The 19,304-nt window shown below is 43.5% G+C and overlaps 1 long non-coding RNA gene across 1 annotated transcript in view; it reads left to right on the plus strand.

The window, feature by feature from the left end:
• The window catches only part of LOC121875571, a 121,155-nt gene that overhangs the window by 66,387 nt on the left and 35,464 nt on the right, over window positions 1-19,304 (plus strand). The window contains exon 3 of the long non-coding RNA XR_006090642.1: window positions 5,904-5,927. This is a non-coding gene — a long non-coding RNA (uncharacterized LOC121875571). The remainder of the gene's footprint in view (window positions 1-5,903; window positions 5,928-19,304) is intronic.

Consider the following 19,304-nt stretch of genomic DNA (forward strand, 5'->3'; position numbering starts at 1 on the left):
TTATGAGGTTTAATGTTAGATTCTGTAGTTTATTTGTTAAATTTTTTGGTATGATTTCGAAATAAATTGGTTTATATAGTTATTTATTGAAGTTTTTGTGGTAATTAGTAAATTTATTTGGTTTATAAATATTATTCGTTTATTAATTGAGTTATAGTGTCAGGTGTTTAGTTACTATGTTTTATAAATTAAATAACGTGGTTTATTAACAGCCTCATCTAATAGGTCAGGTCAGATCAGGTCAGGTCAGGTCAGGTCAGGTCAGGTTGTGTGTTGTGTTGTGTTGTTGCTTTGCGCTAGGTTAGGAATTTCTCTACTTCAGATTAATTACAAAAGTCAAGGGAGAGTTTATTGGTCTGACGTCATTTGATATTGCAGCACCTGGAGTGACGTCATCAGCCAGGTGTGTTTTCATATGTCGACAGTAAATCCGAAAAAGGAAAGTCGGAGTCCAGTCTGGGAATTTCTGTCGGGAGAGTGAGTGAGCTGGTTGATTGAAACCGACAGTGGCACCGCCTGACCTCCTCCTCAGTCCATCGTGATATGCAAGACACTGCATTTACCAGAATGCAGCTGCTTGATTTATCCATCTGTTGCAGATGGTTGAACCATCCATCTCCTGCAGCTGGTTGAATCATCCATCTTTCCCAGCTGGTTGAATCGCCATCCTCCTGCTGTAGGTTGAATCATCCATCTCTCCCAACTGGTTGACTCATCCATCTAATGCAGCTGGTTGAATCATCCATTGCAGCTGGTTGAATTATCGCCCTCGTAACTGGTTGAGTCACCCTCCTCCTGAGTCACCCTCGGCTGTGTTTCCCCTTCAGGCGGTCTTGTTGTGCTAACTCGTCCGAATGTGTTCCTCAGATCACAAAAACCGGACTTGAAATGTTAAACTCCTCCTTACATACGAACACCACTACAATATCTCAGAATTGGATTGTAGAATGTTAAATCTAGTGTATTTTTTTAGCTTCTGTTAATATGTAGTTACAAAGAATAAGGGCCCCAGAGAGTAAGTAATGAGGGCCCCAGAGAATAGAAAAGGGCCCAGAGATAGAAAGGGCCCGAGAATAAATAGGCCCCAGAGAATGATAAGGCCCCAGAAAAGGCCCCAAGGTAAGGGTCAGAGAATGAGGAGGGCCCCAGAGAATGAAATAAGGGCCCCAGAGAATGAGTAATAAGGGCCCCAGAGAATAAGTACAAGGGCCCCAGAGAATAAGTAAAAAGGCCCCAGCGTATAAGTGATGAGGGCCCCGGTTCTCTCAAGATACGGACGAGTCACAGCGCTGTTGCTATCATCTTGGAGTTGTTGTTATAGTCAGTTCATCTCTCTTGTGTTCGGTTAAAGTCTATCATCAGGTGCTGTAAAATGTCTTGGATTGATGTGTGTGTGTGTGTGTGTGTGTGTGTGTGTGTGTGTGTGTGTGTGTGTGTGTGTGTGTACAGGGATCTTCAAGCACCGTTTAATAAATTTGTATTTGAGTCATTTTACGACTTTCAACTTAGACCAGGATCTTTAAGTTATGTTCACCGAGTCATTTTAACCTGTTTTATCTACTGGGGACTTTAACCATCCTCACTGAGGCCTAAACCCCCGAACACCTCTAGAAAAGGAGAAAAATGTCCTCACTTATTTTTAATCAGATTACTAAACTCTAAATATCTAACCATAATTAGTTTGTGAAATAAATGACAATATGTGGTGACCTCTGACCTTTGAACTCTTGATCTCCATAATAAAAACAATATATTTAATAAGACTAGAAAACAAGATCTATTTCTGAACTTTGGTGAAGTTAATACGCCATTGATTAGTATTACTGTGAGGATAAATATGACAACGGTGTGACGAGTCAGACATCTTATGGCTTCATGTCTGCAGTGAGAAATAATCGATGAGGGAGATGATAAATACTGTAAGTTAAGTCAGAAATCTTGTATCGTTAGTTATACCAACCATTTATGTTATAGACTTATGATTTTATTCTAATAACAATTATATACATTAATTATCTTACAATGATTATAGAAACTTGTGATCTTACAAATGACGTGTGATTTTATATTTAGTAGTTAAGAAATTTCATCAACTTGCATTCTACATCAATACAACAAACCCATGACGCCATTTGTAATCCCAGAAAGACCCTTCAGTTGCCCACGTCCAACATATAATGCAACCCGTTAATCTCTACACATATATAATCCAACATATAACAACAACACAAGTATATGATTCCTTTACTTATCATTTATATAAGCCTATAATTCCTCAATAAAGTATAATCCTACAAATAACAGTTATACAATACCACGATGCTGTATGTATTCCCAGGAAGGTCTCCACTTGGCCCAGTCGACCGCGGATGGGAAACAGTTTGGCTCGGTTAGGTTCTGAGTCGGTAATGCATTAGTCACGCCTGAAGGGTCCTCGTCCATCTGTACCCTAAGTGGTTGGTGAAAGATGGAGGGACCTAAGTAAGATATTTTGAGCCCACTCAGGCACAGAAGTGAGTCCATCATCTACTTAACACTGTCAAAGGTTTCTCGAGGAAGAAGGAGACGCTGCCGACTCGAGAGGTTGTTGGGGTGACTTTGGCAGGATGCGATGATGGTTTTTCCTCCTCCTAGGAAAAAAATAAAAACATACAGTTGTTGGGGTTTTCGTTTGTTCTTATCCTGTAAAAAAGACGCATTTGCTGGGGTGTTATTCTTGGTTAATATCTGGTAAAAAGAAAGACTTTTACTGAGTTATGTTTCTTAATATCTGCCAAGAGGATATTTGTTGGTGATAAGTCTTATTATTTGGGTAAAAAATATATTGGTCTGGTTATAATTTGTTAATAACTGGCAAGAAGATATATTTTGTCACTAAAATTTATTGTTTGGGAAAATAAAACATGTCGTCACTTGTTATTATCAAGTTTAAGGAGAACACAACGTTTCTTCAAATGTGTCTTATTGTTGTATGAAGGATTGGTGAGGAAAATACTAAAATACTTAAGTAAAAGACACAAGGTAGCATTAATGAAGAATACACAAAACTATTAATAACAGAAAATGACAAATTAATGAAATAAAAAGGCGGTAACAATAGTAAAATGAAACTAATAGCAATAGCATAGTGAAAATAGTGGCAATACTAGCAACAACATAAAGGCATATAGGAGTAGCAGTACTAGTAATAAAGGAAAAGTAATAGTAATAGCATAACAATAGTCCTAATAGCATGTGTAAATAATTAGTTCAGATTCAGAAACCAAACACAAATACCATTATACAAGTATAGGTCTCATCCCTCAGTCCAGGTCACACTTCAAAGCTGTTATTGTCGTCATCGTCTGATCAATCTGGCTGAGTTTGGAATTTACAGGAGTGGAGCATGTTAGTGTGGAGCCCAGATGGCGCAACACACCACAATTGCAGTCAATGGCACAACATTCCCTCTCTCTCTCACATCACACAACACTGGCGTCAATAGCAATTCACTATAAGCAATATTGAATAGTGATTTTGTTCACCTATTGTATAAGCTCTCACCTGTGATCTAAACCACACTAAACCACACAATAGACATTTGCTAAATCACAGAATTGAATAGACTTGTTAATCTTTTGTATTCTCTATCATCTCTGATCTAAACCACACTAAACCAATGATAATAGTTATTTATTAAACCACAGAAATCGTTAATTCTTTATACCCATCTTATCTATAGTATTCTTTCTCATCTAGACTGGATTGGCCTGGCTTGGGCTTGGGTTCGGTTGGGGTTGGGTTGGTTTATGTTGGGTTGGGTAGATGGGGTTACTCAGGGTCAGGTGAGCTAAGTTAGGATGGCTTGCAGTAGGTTAGACTGCATTGAGCTGGATTGTGTTGTGTTGGGTTAGGTTACTTTGGGCTGAGTTAAGGTGGGCAGGGATTGACTAGGTTGAACTAGACTGGGCTGGGCATGGGCTCTACTGGGGTGTACTGGGTTGGGCTTGGGCTAGACTGGCCTGGGGTGGACTAGGATGGGTTAGAATAAAGCTTGATGGGGCTGTATATAACTCGTAACTTGTGGCATTATATTGAAAAATCGATCGTGTCTGGACTCTATATGCCAAAAGCTCCTCCCCGCCAGAGAACCTTGCATGCTGAGTTGGTTTGTCTCATTTATATTTATACCTCGCGACCAGAACTTTATGATCAAATATGCAAAGAACTTTATATGTAAACAGGTCACGAATTGAATCCTTCCCTCCAGTTCGTAACGCTTTACCTCAATGTTAGGTTAGGTTAGGTTAGGTTAGGTTAGGTTTTTGGTTTGGTTTTTGGTTTGGTTTGGTTTAGTTGGTTTGGTTAAGTTTGTTTTTTGTTTTGGTTAGGTTTGGTTTGGTTGGATTAAGTTGGGTTATTTCAGGTTGTTTTAGCATTAGGATGGTTAATCTTAAGGTGAAATAAACTAGGGGTTAATCTTCAAGTGATTCATATAAGCATATAATATATTGAAGTTTGAACTCTGTGGTGGCATTTAGACCCAAACCTGCTACTGTAGTGTGTTGTGTTGCGTTTTGTTGTGTTGTGTTGTGATGTGTTGTGTTGTGTTGTGTTGTGTTGTGTTGTGATGTGTTGTGTTGTGTTGTGTTGTGTTTTGTTGTGTTGTGTTGTGATGTGTCAGGTTCGTATCTTTTTTGTTCATGAATATTTGAAAGCCTTTGGAGTCCTGCAAGGAATTTATCTGTCGTTGTTATTTAGCGTTGAAGGAAGGGAAGGGATGGGAGGGGGAAGACGGGAAGGGGAGGAGAGAGGGGTGGAGAAATATGTATGGACAGAAATATAGAGACGGAGAGAGAGAGAGAGAGTCAAGGAAAGAGAAAGAGAGATATGTACAGACAGACAGACAGACAGACAGACAGACATAGGAATATAATTTGCTTTATGACTCGTGGATGTATTGGTAGCAGCAGCCAGAACTCCCCGTTGTCTTATATTTACGTCTCGTTGTTATTACACTTCTGGGAACTATAATACTGCTTAAGTATGTTAGTGTGAAGATCAAAGTAATGTTAGGTTAGGTTAAGTTGGGCTGGGCTGGGAGCACACTATCTGCATAAGGTTAGGTTAGGTCAGGGTCAAACATTTTCTGCACAAGGGTCAAAATATTTCACTATATAAGGTCAAATTAATGTTCAAAACTAAATCACTACACGGTTCACTATACCCTAATGGCCACAGCACCATATCAATAGTTTAAAACAATAGAATCTTTTATTACTCTTGGTAGTTGTAATAAAATAGAGTAATACCTTTATAAGACTATTGTTGGGAAGTTATTGTTTAATATCGGCTCTTGTTTGTGTTAATAATGTAATTTTGGTCTTTGTACAGTTTAATATCTTGCTTATGTGATTTAAGTTTAATAACAACAACAACAACAACAAATAATAATAATAATAATAATAATAATAATAATAATAATAATAATAATAATAATAATAATAATAGCGTATTACTTATAAAAATGAATAACATCAACAACAATATTAACAACAATTACAACAACAATAATAACAATAACACCACCACCACCAACAACAACCCTTCACACACACACACACACACACACACACACACCACACACACACACACACACACACACACACACACACACACACACACACACACACACACACACACACACACACACACACACACACCACACACACACACACACACACACACACACACACACACACACACACACACACACACACACACACACACACACACACACCACACACCCACACACACACACACACACACACACACACACACACACACACACACACACACACACACACACACGTGGTATATTGCTGTCACCTGAGGTACTCACCAACTATGTTTTGTCTTTACAGAATACACTGGACTGTGGAGCTCAGGTGAGTGTCAAGACAGTGACATACACACGGACAAAAGCCACCACCTGAAGTTTGTTTAAGGTAGTATTTATGTGGGTGTGTCAAGGTAATTTACTATTACTACTACTACTACTACTACTAATAATAATAATAATAATAGTAATAATAATAACACTAATGTTGTTTTTATTACTACTACAATTACTATTATTATTATCATCATCATTTATTATTATTATTATTATTATTATTATTATTCACGACCGGATGAAGAGACAGTGTTTATGTATTCTCAGTGCGCCACTGTAAGTATCTTAGCTGTGTCTCAAGTCTTATTAAGCCGGTTTAGTGTTCTCAAACGTACACAGGGTCAAGTATTTTATCTTTAGTCCTAAATATTTAGCTTTCCCCTCAAAGACTTCCACAAGATTAAGTGCTTACCAAGTGTGATTTTAGCTTTCTATAAATAACTCCACAAGATATATTTTAGCTCAGGTGATGTAGCTGAGAATATATCCTTTACATATCGTTTTAGCTGTCCAACTGGATGAAGTGCTTCGGCCCAAGTTATTTAGCTGATCATGAGTGTCTTGTAGGCAGGGTTAGCTGTAATCCCCTCAAAATCCTCCACAGGAATAGAAAGGGATTTAGCGTTACACAAAGACTTTCTCAAGGCTAAAAAAAAATAAAATAGCTTATCGTGACTTAGCTGACCAGAAATCCTCTTATAGACTTTTTTAGTTCCCCACATTAGCTTCCTTAAGGCTAAAGGCTTAAGCTTACACGACGTAGTTGACCCGGATATCCTGGATGAAGATTTTTTTAGTCTCATCTCCACACTGTCCTCCTCCTCCTCCTCCTCCCTCCTCCTCCTCCTCCCTCCTCCTCCTCCTCTTCTTCTTCTTCTGCCTCTTCCTCCTACCTCTTCTTCCTACTTTTTTTCTTACTCGTCCTCCTCTCTTCTTCTTCCTCCTCTTCCTCCTCTTGCTCCTCCTCTTCCTCTTCAAGGCTAAATGAATACTTTAGCTTTGAGTGAGGTAGTCGACACATCCCCAACTCTTGTAAAGTGTCTTTTGAGTTTTTTGGGGGTCGTTCCGTTAAGCCCTCCTCAAAGAATTACAGCACTCGATAAAGCACTTTAAACAACCTTCCTTACCCCCTCCTCTTCCTCCTCCTCTTCCTCCCTCCTCTCTTCCCTCCTCCTTCCTCCCTCCTCTTCCTCTCCCCTTTTTCCCTCCTCCTCTCAACCTGGGTGTGCTTAAATCATCGTTGTCTAAGGGTTAAATCATTGAAGAAGGTTGAATACTCATCAAAGGGTTCAGTAATCATTAGAGGGTTAAATTATAGTAGGTATAGGGTTAAATCTTCGTAGTTAAAGGGTTAAATAATCATCAAAGGGTTAAGTAATTATTAGGTAGCTAAATTATAGTCGTTAAAGGGTTAAATCTTCTTCGTTAATGGGTTAAATAATCATCAAGTGTTAAATTATCGTCGTCAAAAGGGTTAAATCATCAGAGGGTTCAACTCTGTACAGAATCGACGTATTGTAATTATGACCGTCCAACTGCCTCACTTAAAGCATTAACCTTTTGACCTCCTCACATCACTGCTCAAGGTCTCGTATGACTCAGTTGGGATGCCTTGTAAATCGTTAACTCACTGGGTTCTCCTAGTTGATGGAGAAAACAGTCTCTCTGAGTCTGCCACCCTCGTTGTTACATTACTTAAGTATTTTGCCTGTTTTTGTGTGTGTGTGTGTGTGTGTGTGTGTGTGTGTGTGTGTGTGTGTGTGTGTGTGTGTTCATACTCATTTACGTCGTTGTGTGGATACATCTGAGATGTTTGCTATGTTGTTTTGTGTTTGTAAATATCTTTGGTTTGTTTACATATGCTTTATACTGTTTGTGTTTTTGTTTGGCGTTTGTTTGCGTTTGTTCGCTTTCTTGATGCAACAATCATTCTATTGTATAAGGAAGATGTAGTTTGTGTATTACCAGATCATACAATACAAGAAATACATCAAAATACAACACTCTGGGTGACCGCAATCATCATTCATACAACAGTTGTATAACATACGAAGTTTAGAATTCGGTTAAACACAGAATCCACACGACACAATGGCCAGTGTGAGAGCCAAACTTGGTGACGCTTGGGAGACAATTAAACTTAGGGTTGGTTTATGATTAAATTTGATAAAGCCTGTTCCCCCACACCTCCCCCCCCCACCCCTGCACACTTCCCCACAGCTCCCAACCCTTCAACCCCACCTCCTGATCCACCCCACCACCCCAATCTACACCCTGACCAACCCCACACCTTCCCCAACTCAAACCCACCAACCCTCACGCCACACCCCCCTCATCCCCACTTCCCCTCCCCTGCCTTCCTTCCCTGCCCCCACCACCCCACCCGACGTCCATGTTGTGGCTAGTCTTCGTGGGTGGGTGGGGTCGGTGGGTGGGGTTAGGGGTGGGGACAGCCTTAACGAACACGCCTTGTGTTTCTAACGCCATTAAGGTCCTCGATGCTCATGTTTCTGATCCTGGACATTTTAGGTGAAAGGTTTTCGTCCTTGATGGGGTGATTCTGTTTCAGGTCAGAACAGGAGAAAAAAATTATCTGTGAAGTTTTGACCAAATAAAACTTAGTATTTTAAGATGTTTTAAATACATTTGAAAAAAAATAGTTATTGTGGAGTTTTTGAGGATTGTTATTAACCAAGCTTATTTTTTTTAATTATCGAAGAAGTTCAAATAATCTTCAGAGTTGTAGATAAAGTTTTAAGGTTCAGGTATGATTGTTATCTCTGTTTAGTGACGAAATATACTTATGACATTCTCTTGAGTTACTTCTTACAAGAGTATGTTGACAACTTTTTTGGGGGGTGTGCCGTTATATTCTGAAGTACATTGAGGGAGTTCTGAAATGCGTTGAGTAAGTTCTGAAGTGAGTTGAGTCTAAGAGTGTTTAATACTGTATTACATCATTATACAGGTGACCTTCTCGTCGTTGAGGTGTTGTGGTAGAAGTTTTAACCGGAATATAGCGTCAGTGTTTGTGGCTTTGTTAAGTTTTAATAGTTTCTTCCCTCTTGTGAACTTTTTTGTTGTTGTTTATTTATTTTAAACTTTTTGGTCGGTACAGTTTTATGTTGTCTTAGATATACCAAGAAATTCCTTTAAATTTTTGGGTATTATAAATAAATTCTAATCTCATAAAGACAAGTCGTACCTGTGTTGGTCTTCATGGTTTCTTCAATCAACTACTAAATTCCTCCGTTCACCTTCCCTGAACCATTAACCCCGAGATTCAGAGTCAGAACCCGAAGCAGTAGACTGATACATTATTATATCCATAAATGCATCGGGTTCACGAGTCTGAATCTCTCAGTTCGTGGTTCAGGGGGAGAGGTGAACTGACTCTAGTAGTTGACTGTACAATTCTGTATCTATCCCAGCACATTTTTTGGTGTTGATTGTCGTAAATACAAAATTTCCCTTTGTTCCACGGGTCACTGGTTCACGACCGGGGAACCTTGAGTCGACACAGCTTTGAATGGGTACCTAACTATATAATTGTGGATAGGGAAGTGAGGGCGGCCAAGAGCTGTGTGGATCATACTACCACCATGTGTATCCACTATCCACGCCAACCCAATTTATCACCCGGCCAATGTGGCTCATTATCACACTAACAAATCGAAGACTTTGACTAATTAATTACTAAACATTAAGGAAAATAAACACAAATAAACTTAAGTGTTATGGCATTTTATTCACCTTTTCGATAATACCCGCGAATATAATCCTCAAAATGACGTAAATTTTCCCAAATTATATTTTTTTATCATATTTGCCGTCCCTAATTTGTTTTTAAAGGTAAGGTAATTGAAAAACAGCCTCTCTCTCTCTCTCTCTTATTTTCTCTGGCTTTTCTTTCTTTCTTTACCACACCTCTCTCTCCCTCCCTCCCTCCCCACTCACTCTCCCTCATCCCCTTCTCCCCTCAACCTCCCACACCTCCCCCACTCATCCCTCCCCCACACCTCTCACTCACCCCTCTCACACTCACCTCCCACCCTCTCCTCACACTCTCACTCACCCCTCCCACACCTCACCCCCTCCCACCCCTCTCTCCCACACCCCCCCCACCTCCACCCCTCTCCCCCCACACCCTCCTCACTCCACCCCCCCCTCCCACCCCTCCCCACCACCCCTCCTCCCCCACCCCCACTCCACCCCCTCTCCCCCCACACCTCCCCACTCACCCCTCTCTCCCCACACCCCCACTCACCCCTCTCCCCCACACCTCCTCCCCCACCCTCACCCCCTCTCCCCCACATCTCCCCACTCACCCCTCTCCCCCCACACCTCCTCACTCACCCTCTCCCCACACCCTCCCCACTCACCCCTCCCTCCCCCACACCTCCTCCTCACCCCTCTCCCCACACCTCCTCACCCACCCCTCTCCCCCACACCTCCTCACTCCACCCCCTCTCCCACACCTCCTCACTCACCCCTCTCTCCCACACCTCCCCACCCACCCCTCTCCCCCACACCTCCCCACTCCACCCCTCCCCCATAACCTCCTCACCACCCTCCCCCCACACCTCACCTCAACCCCTCCCCCTCCCCTCACCCCTCCCCACCCCACCCCCTCCCCCACACCTCCCCACTCACCCCCCCTCCCCACACCTCCCTCACCCACCCCTCTCCCCCACACCTCCCACCCACCCCTCTCCCCCACACCCTCCCCACTCACCCCCCTCCACACCCTCCCCACTCACCCCTCTCCCCACACCTCCCCACTCACCCCCTCTCTCCTCCACACCTCTCACCCAACCCCTTCTCTCCCCACACCTCCCACTCACCCCTCTCCCCCCACACCTCCCACTCCCCTCTCCCCCACACCTCACCCACCCCTCTCCCCCCACACCCCACCAACCCCTCTCCCCCCCCCCCCACACCTCCCCACCACCCCTCCCCCACACCTCACCTCACCCCCTCCCTCACACACCTCACTCCACCCCTCTCCCACACCTCCCACCCCTCTCCCCACACCTCCCCACCCACCTCCCCCACACCTCCCACCCACCCCCTCTCCCCCACCTCACCACCCCCTCTCCCCACACCTCACTCACCCTCTCCCTCACACCTCCCCACTCACCCCTCTCCCCCACACCTCTCACTCACCCCTCCCACACCTCTCACCACCCTCCCCCACATCTCCCCCACTCACCCCTCCCCCTCACACCCCCACTCACCCCTCTCCCCACACCTCTCACTCACCCCTCTCCCCCACACCTCTCACTCACTCTCTCTCCCACACCTCTCACTCACCCCTCTCCCCCACACCTCTCACTCCATCCCTCTCCTCTTTCTTCTTTTTCTCCACTTGTTACATTGTTTAGGCCACTGTTAGCTCATCAACAACTCTTGGAAGCTTTGAGTTTGTTCACTGCCATTATAAAACTTTTTGTGTGTATCGCTACTAATCACTGTGTGTGTGTGTGTGTGTGTGTGTGTGTGTGTGTGTGTGTGTGTGTGTGTGTGTGTGTGTGTGTGTGTGTGTGTGTGTGTGTTCCTCGATGCACCTTTTCTAAAATTCTATTGAGTGTTGGGAGTCAGCTTGTTTCTGCGTGTGTTTTGGTTGAATTATCTGTGACAAAAACAGACGATAACACGGTCTGACACCACAGAAAAAACTCCACATAACGCCACTACTGATCACACATAACACCATCATAACACTCCATAACACATTAATAACACCACATAACACCACAATAACACTAATATATAAGAACTTTGCCACATCAATAATTTTTAAAGGTGAAAATGTCCTTCTGGTCATCTTACCAACTCCGTCCAATCAACATTTGAGTTTATGTAGCAGCAATAGTGATAGCCAGGTCCAGTGTTCCGGTCTGGTGTTCCGGTCTGGTGTTCCTGGTCTGGTGTTCCGGTCTGGTGTTCCGGTCTTGTGTTCCGGTCTGGTGTTCCGGTCTGGTGTTCCGGTCTGGTGTCATACTAATTGATTTGTGGTGTGGTGAGAAGTGGAGAAGGGTAGAGGAATCAGAGGAGGTGGGGAGAGGGTGTACAGTAAAACCTCCATTTAGCGGATTTATATGGTGAGGAAAGTCCGTTATGTAGAGGATTTGTTCAATATGATACCTCCATTTAACGGATTATATGAGGAGAGAAACCCGTTATATGGAGATTTCACTCATGGATTCGAAGCATTTACAGGACAGAATAATGTATCAGTCTACTGCTTCGGGTTCACGAGTCTGTTCCCGGGGGTTCATGGTTTAGTGGGAGAGGTGAACGGGGTTTAGTAGTTGACTGTAGAACCTTAATGTAGATGGATTTAGATAATGTAAATAGACATAAATTCCCAGAGTTGGATTTATATAAACAAACTGACAGGTGACCTTTATGAATGGGTAAAATAAGGATGGAATTTTAAATGGCTTTTTTTTCGTTTCTTTTTTCATTTCGTTTTTAATTTGTTTTTGTTTTTTTCGTGTGAGTGTCTGTCATCTTGGCCTGTGTCCTGGATACTTGGGTCTGTGTGTCCGATACTGGCCTGTTCCTGGACTCTTGGTCCCTGTGTCCTGATACCTTGGGTCCCGTGTGTCCTGATACCTTGGGTCCTGTGTGTCCTGGATACCTTGAGTCCCTGTGTGTCCTGATACCTTGGTCCCTCTGTGTCCTGGATACCTTGGAGTCCTGTGTGTCCTGGATACTCTGGGTCCTGTGTGTCCTGATACTCTGGGTCCTGTGTGTCCTGGATACTCTTGGGTCCTGTGTGTCCTGATACCTTTGGTTCCTGTGTGTCCTGGATACTCTTGGTTCCTGTGTGTCCTGGATACTCTTGGTTCCTGTGTGTCCTGGATACTCTGAGTCCTGTGTGTCCTGGATACCTGGGTCCTGTGTGTCCTGGATACTCTGGGTCCTTGTGTCCTGGATAATCTTGGGTCCTGTGTGTCCTGGATACCTTGGTTCCTGTGTGTCCTGGATACTCTTGAGTCCTGTGTGTCCTGGATACCTTGGGTCCCAGTGTGTCCTGGATACCTTGGGTTCCTGTGTCCTGGATACTCTTGGTCCGTGTGTCCTGGATACCTTGGGTCCTGTGTGTCCTGGATACTCTGAGTCCTGTGTGTCCTGATACTGTGTGTCCCTGTGTCCTGGATACTCTTGGGTCCTGTGTGTCCTGGATACTGTGTGTCCTGATACCTTGGGTCCTGTGTGTCCTGGATACTCTGGGTCCCGTGTGTCCTGGATACCTGTCCTGTGTGTCCTGGATACCTTGGGTCCTGTGTGTCCTGGATACTCTTGAGTCCCTGTGTGTCCTGGATACTCTTGGTTCCTGTGTGTCCTGATACCTTGGGTCCTGTGTGTCCTGGATACTCTTGGGTCCTTGTGTCCTGGATACCTTGGGTCCTGTGTCCTGATACCTTGGTCCTGTGTGTCCTGGATACCTTGGGTCCTGTGTGTCCTGGATACTCTTGGGTCCTGTGTGTCCTGGATACCTTGGGTCCTGTGTGTCTTGATGCTCTGTCCTGTGTCCTGGATACCTTGGGTCCTGTGCTCTGGATACTCTTGGGTCCCTGTGTGTCCTGGATACTCTGGGTCCTGTGTCCTGATACTTTGGTCCTGTGTCCTGGATACCTTGGGTCCTGTGTGTCCTGGATACTTGGGTCCTGTGTGTCCTGGATACCTATGTCCTGTGTGTCCTGGATACTCTTGGGTCCTGTGTGTCCTGGATACTCTTGGGTCCTGTGTGTCTGGATACTTTGGTCCGTGTCCTGGATACTTGGGTCCTGTGTGTCCTGGATACTTAGATTGAATTTTCTTGTTTAGTTCATTGTGTTCATGTTCTGCACAGAGAGAATTGTTGATTTATTTTTATTTGTGACTTTACGTTTGTTTGAGTGTATGTCTGTCTGTTACCGACTCTAGCCTTCTTTCTCTCACATACATACATATGCATACACATATATATGTATATAACTTAAGGTATCAAAGAGAAAGGCAGTATTCAACTCATCTCTGTAGAGGAAATTATTCTCGTAAACACGGACAATTGGCCGTTAAAACGAATATCGGATAAACGATAAAATCTTAAAATACGGAGACCTGATACACGTGAGGCGGGTATAACAAAATAATTACACAGAAAAAAGTTAAAAGAGAGCTTTATGGCAACACCGTGACTGGGTTGCCGACCAGAGTTTCAGAGGCAATACGTGTTACTGCCTCCTGGGCACTGTGTGTGGTTGACGATGGGCAATTTTGAGATAGCTCGTCGGGCATGGCAATGTATGAGTGGACGAGAGAGCAATCTGGAAAGGGTATTTTTTTCAGTTAGTGTCTTAATAGTGGCCAGTTAGGGAGTTTGAGAACCTTTTTTTTTTGAGGTGTAAGGGATGCCTGTTAACGACGAAGAGGCAGTTTAGAGAGGGCATTACTGGAGAGAGAGACTCAGGAGAAGCGGCCACTACCGCCAATTAGACCCAAGGAGAAGTGAGACACTCCACACGAGTCATGCCCCCACTCCTCCTTCCGTTCACTCCCTCAGTCCTCCCTCTCCTCTTCTCTCTCTCTCTCTCTCTCTCACTTCTCACCACATTTCATTCCCCTTCTTCACCACCACTACATTCCCTTCCTCCTCCACAACTGCCCTTTCCTCTTACTACCTCATCCTTCCTCCTCCTCCTCCTCCTCCCCACCCCCTCACACCTCCCAGGCAGGCGCGCACCAGATGTAAATAACTGAATTAGCTCTTTAGTCGATGTCTCTTAAATGAGACCGCCCTGCCTGCTGGACCCCCCAACACTCTCTCTTTCATCAATAAGACATTTTCGTAGGTAAAGATTTTTTCGTTTAGTCAGAAAATGAGTCGTTAATTAAACGTGAGTCAGCGAGTCATTGAATGTTTAGTTTTGTTAGGTACCACAATTACCTTGTAGATAATAATAATGGCAAAGTGTGATAGATTAAAGCAAATTGAAAGAGAATATCATGTAAATATTTTCATTGTCAATATTTAATGTTTGTTTATCTCTGACGTAGTGTTACGATGTTTGTTTGAACCACCTTTGTTTTTAATTTGACCTAACTTAACCTTCCCCCCCCTCTCTCAGGTATATCATTAAAGGGTTAATCTTCAGGTGAAATAAACTCTGTTAATGTTCAGGTGAGCCAAGAAAGCTTTTTATTTTATTTTATGTTTTCTATTCTGTCATCAATGTCCTCAGGTAAGATTTTTTCCCAACAATATCTTCCTAAATAAAAAACAAAAGTAAGTTGGTATAGAAGATTTTTTTCCTTTCCATTGTGAAACACGCTCGACTTAGACAATAAGCCTGATTTTTCCTTTTTTTATGATTTTGTGTCCACTGAGGGAAAGAGGAATTTAATGCTTCTTCCTTTTTTTCAAGTCTTTGTTAGAGAGAGGAAATAGGTCATTGATTTTCTCCAATATTGTCTCTGGTAAAGGAAATTCGCTTCATTGACCTAAATCTGGATCCTACAAGAACGCCATTTGTTAGAGCTTAGAATGGTTAGGTGTTGTACAGTTAGGTGCTGAACTATAACATACTGTATTTCATTAATGGCCCCAAAATAATGTCCATAGTGATAATAATTCAGTCGGAAAGTTTAAACTCCGAAAACTGATTTTATTTTATTTATTTATTTAATTATTAGGTCATGAATTTAAATAACCTTCCACCCCCACCACCCCACCACCACCACCACCACCAACCACCAACCCCAACCACCACCCACCACCACCACCACCACCATCACCACCAACCACCACAACACTCACCACCACCACCACCACCACCCCACCCCACCCCACCACCCACCACCACCACCACCACCACCCACCACCCACCACCACCACCACTCACTACCACCACCACCACCACCACCACACCACCACACACCACCACCACCACCACCACCACCACCACCACCACCACCCACCACCACCACCACCACCACCACTACTACACCCCACCCCCACCAACCAACCACCACCACTTCACCAATCAACTACCAACTAACCAACCACCCCACCCAACCACCACTCACCAACCAACTGACCACCACCAACTCAACCACCCTCAACCAACCACCACTCACTCACCACTTCACCCCAACCACCCAACCACCAACCAACCAACAACCACCACCCACCACCCCACCAACCACCACCCCACCCCACCCACCACCCAACAACCCACCACCACCACCCCCACCCCACCACCACCACCACCACCACCACCAATCAACCACCCACCACCACCACCACCAACCACCAACCAACCAACCAACCACCACCACCACCACCACCACCACCACCACCACACCACCACCACCACCACCACCACCACCACCACCACCTCACCACACCACCACCACCACCTCACCACCCCCAACCAACCACCACCACCAACCACCACACCACCCCACCAATCAATCACCAACTAACCAATCACCAACCCAACCCCAACCAACCCTCAATTCACCACCACCAACACCACCAACCAACCAACCACCACCACCACAACTCACCACCAACCAACCACCACCAACCAACTCAATCAACCAACTAACCAAATCCCAACCAACCACAACCAACTTCAATCAACCAACCAATCACCTCATCACTTCACCAATCAACCAACCAATCAACCACCACCTCCACCACCAACCGTCCACCACCACCCCAATCACCACCACTTTCACACCACCAATCAACTTCAATCAACCACCACACCACCACCAACCACACCACCACCACCACCACCACCAACCACCAACTAACTCACCCACCAACTCACCAACCACCACACCTTCAATCACACTCACACCCACCACTTCACACCACCACCACCACCACCACTCACCACCACCAACACCACCACCACCAACTCCCACCCAACTCAACCAACTAACCAACCAACCAACTCAACTCAATCAACCAACTTAATCAACTTCAACTCACCAATTCACCACCACCACCACCAACTCAACTCAACCAACCAACTTCAACTCACCAACTCCACCCACCAACTCAACCAACTCAACCCAACCAACTTCAACCAACTCAATCAACCAACTTCAAATCAACCAACCAATCAACCAACCAATCAACCACCACCACCAACCAATCAACTCAACTTCAACTCAACTCAACTCAATCAATCAATCAACTCAACTCAACTTCAACCAATCAATTCACTTCACCACCACCAACCACCACCAACTCAACTCAACTCAATCAACCACACCAATTCACCACCTCACCACCAATCAATCAATCATCCAACTACACCACCACCACCACCACCACCCACCACACCACTACTACCACTTTACCACCACCACCACCACCAATCAACCACCACAACTCAACCTCAATTACCACCACCACTGGCACTACAACCCACCACCACCACACCACAACTACAACCAATTCACCACCACCACCACCACACCACCACCACCACCACCACCACCACCACCACCACCTTACATTTGTTTGTTTTGCCTATATAACTTGACTGCACTGTGACGTCATCGGTCAACATCCGTATATATGCATTACATGAATAGAAAATATTAAAAACATGGATCAAATATATGGAAAAAAATGAAAAAAATACAACAAATGATTTTTATCAATTTATATATTTTTTGGTTTTATTTTCACGATGTTTTTTTTGTATTTGGTGAGGAAGAGAGAAGTATATACCAGTGACGTTAATATTGTCATCCGTCTGAGCTCATTCCTTCTGCCATGATATAACCAACACAAAACACAATATTATTCTCTAAACAAAGTAAAATCAATAGGCAGACGATATCTCCAGCGTATCTAATACAACCGGTGCTATTGATCCGGCACTCAACAAAAGGTTTTATTTTGACATACAAGACGTTTAAACGTTGACATTTAAATAAAACAAATTATACTGACATTTACAAGTGAATTAAATCGAGACAAAATCTAACATGAAAATAAACATTAATTTCAATACAAAATCAAATTATATAAGGTTTTATATAAGAGATACCTGAGTTTCATTAACATAAAGACCAACAGGTGTGTACCGAGTCAGTGTTATTGTACATATTAAAGAGTTCATTCTATTATATTACACAGAACCACTAGATCAGCTGACTTTGCACACACACACACACACACACACACACACACACACACACACACACACACACACACACACACACACACACACACACACACACAGATAATACTTAACTTTCTCAAGAATCTCTGGTTGAAAAATGATAGACATCAGATTCACAATTATAAGTTTGACTCTGCTTAAGTGAGAGGTTAGTGCTGATTCATGACTTCAAGGGTACCTTTACAAACGGGGAGGTCGTCGTTTACTTGAGAGGTTTGTGTTAGAAGGAGGTTGCCAGGGTTAGGTTAGGTTAGGCCAGGTTGTGCTGCTTGCTGCTGGGCTAGGTTGCTGACTAAGGCTGGGTTGCTGGGCTTGGGTTGGGTTGTTGGGCTGTTGCTGTTAGGTTGGGTTGCCACAAGGTTAGGTTAAGGAGACGTATTTATCTCAATGAGTTTATTCCTGTTCAAATGAATACAAACTTTATATTCTTGTTTTTAATTTGATTTTTTATATATTGTTGAATTTCTTTTTGAGTACGATGACGCAGTACCTTGAGTACTATGACGTAACTGACTAACAACGATGATCTAATTCCTCGAGCATGCTTAATCCCCTTATAGTAAAACTTAATCCCTTTGTATTCATGACTTAACTCTTTGAAAATACAATCCTTAAAAAACACTGAGTAATGGCATAAACCACTTGAGTACTCACGCTTAAATTATCATACGCATGACATGAATCTCTTCCCCCACAAACTTAGGGCGTGTATGAGTAAGACAAATTATCACACTTTAGTTAAATTAATTCCTGACTTTTTTAAGATGTTTTGCTTAGTTGATGATGCTTTACTTGTGTCGTGTCTTTACTTTAGTAGTGTCTCACTTGCTAAGGTTTCACTCTTAGCAGTGTCTCTTCACTTAAGCTTGTGTTTCACTAAAGTGGTGTCTGCATTGTTGTGTTTCACTTCTATGATGCATCACTGCACAGTGTCTCACTTAAGCTGTGTTTCACTAAAGTGGTGTCTTCACTTGTTGTGTTTCACTTATGATGCATCACCTAAGCAGCACTTACTTGCTTGTGTTTCACTAAAGTTATGTCTCACTTGTTGTGTTTCACTTAGTGATGCATCACTTAAGCAGTGTCTCACTGTTGTGTTTCACCAAAGCAGTGTCCTACTTGTTTGTGTTTCAAGCAATACGTAACTTCTGAACGAAGTACAATGA

Source organism: Homarus americanus, unplaced genomic scaffold, assembly GCF_018991925.1.
Source record: "Homarus americanus isolate GMGI-L3 unplaced genomic scaffold, GMGI_Hamer_2.0 scaffold51859, whole genome shotgun sequence".
In the NCBI taxonomy this organism is placed as follows: Eukaryota; Metazoa; Arthropoda; class Malacostraca; order Decapoda; family Nephropidae; genus Homarus; species Homarus americanus.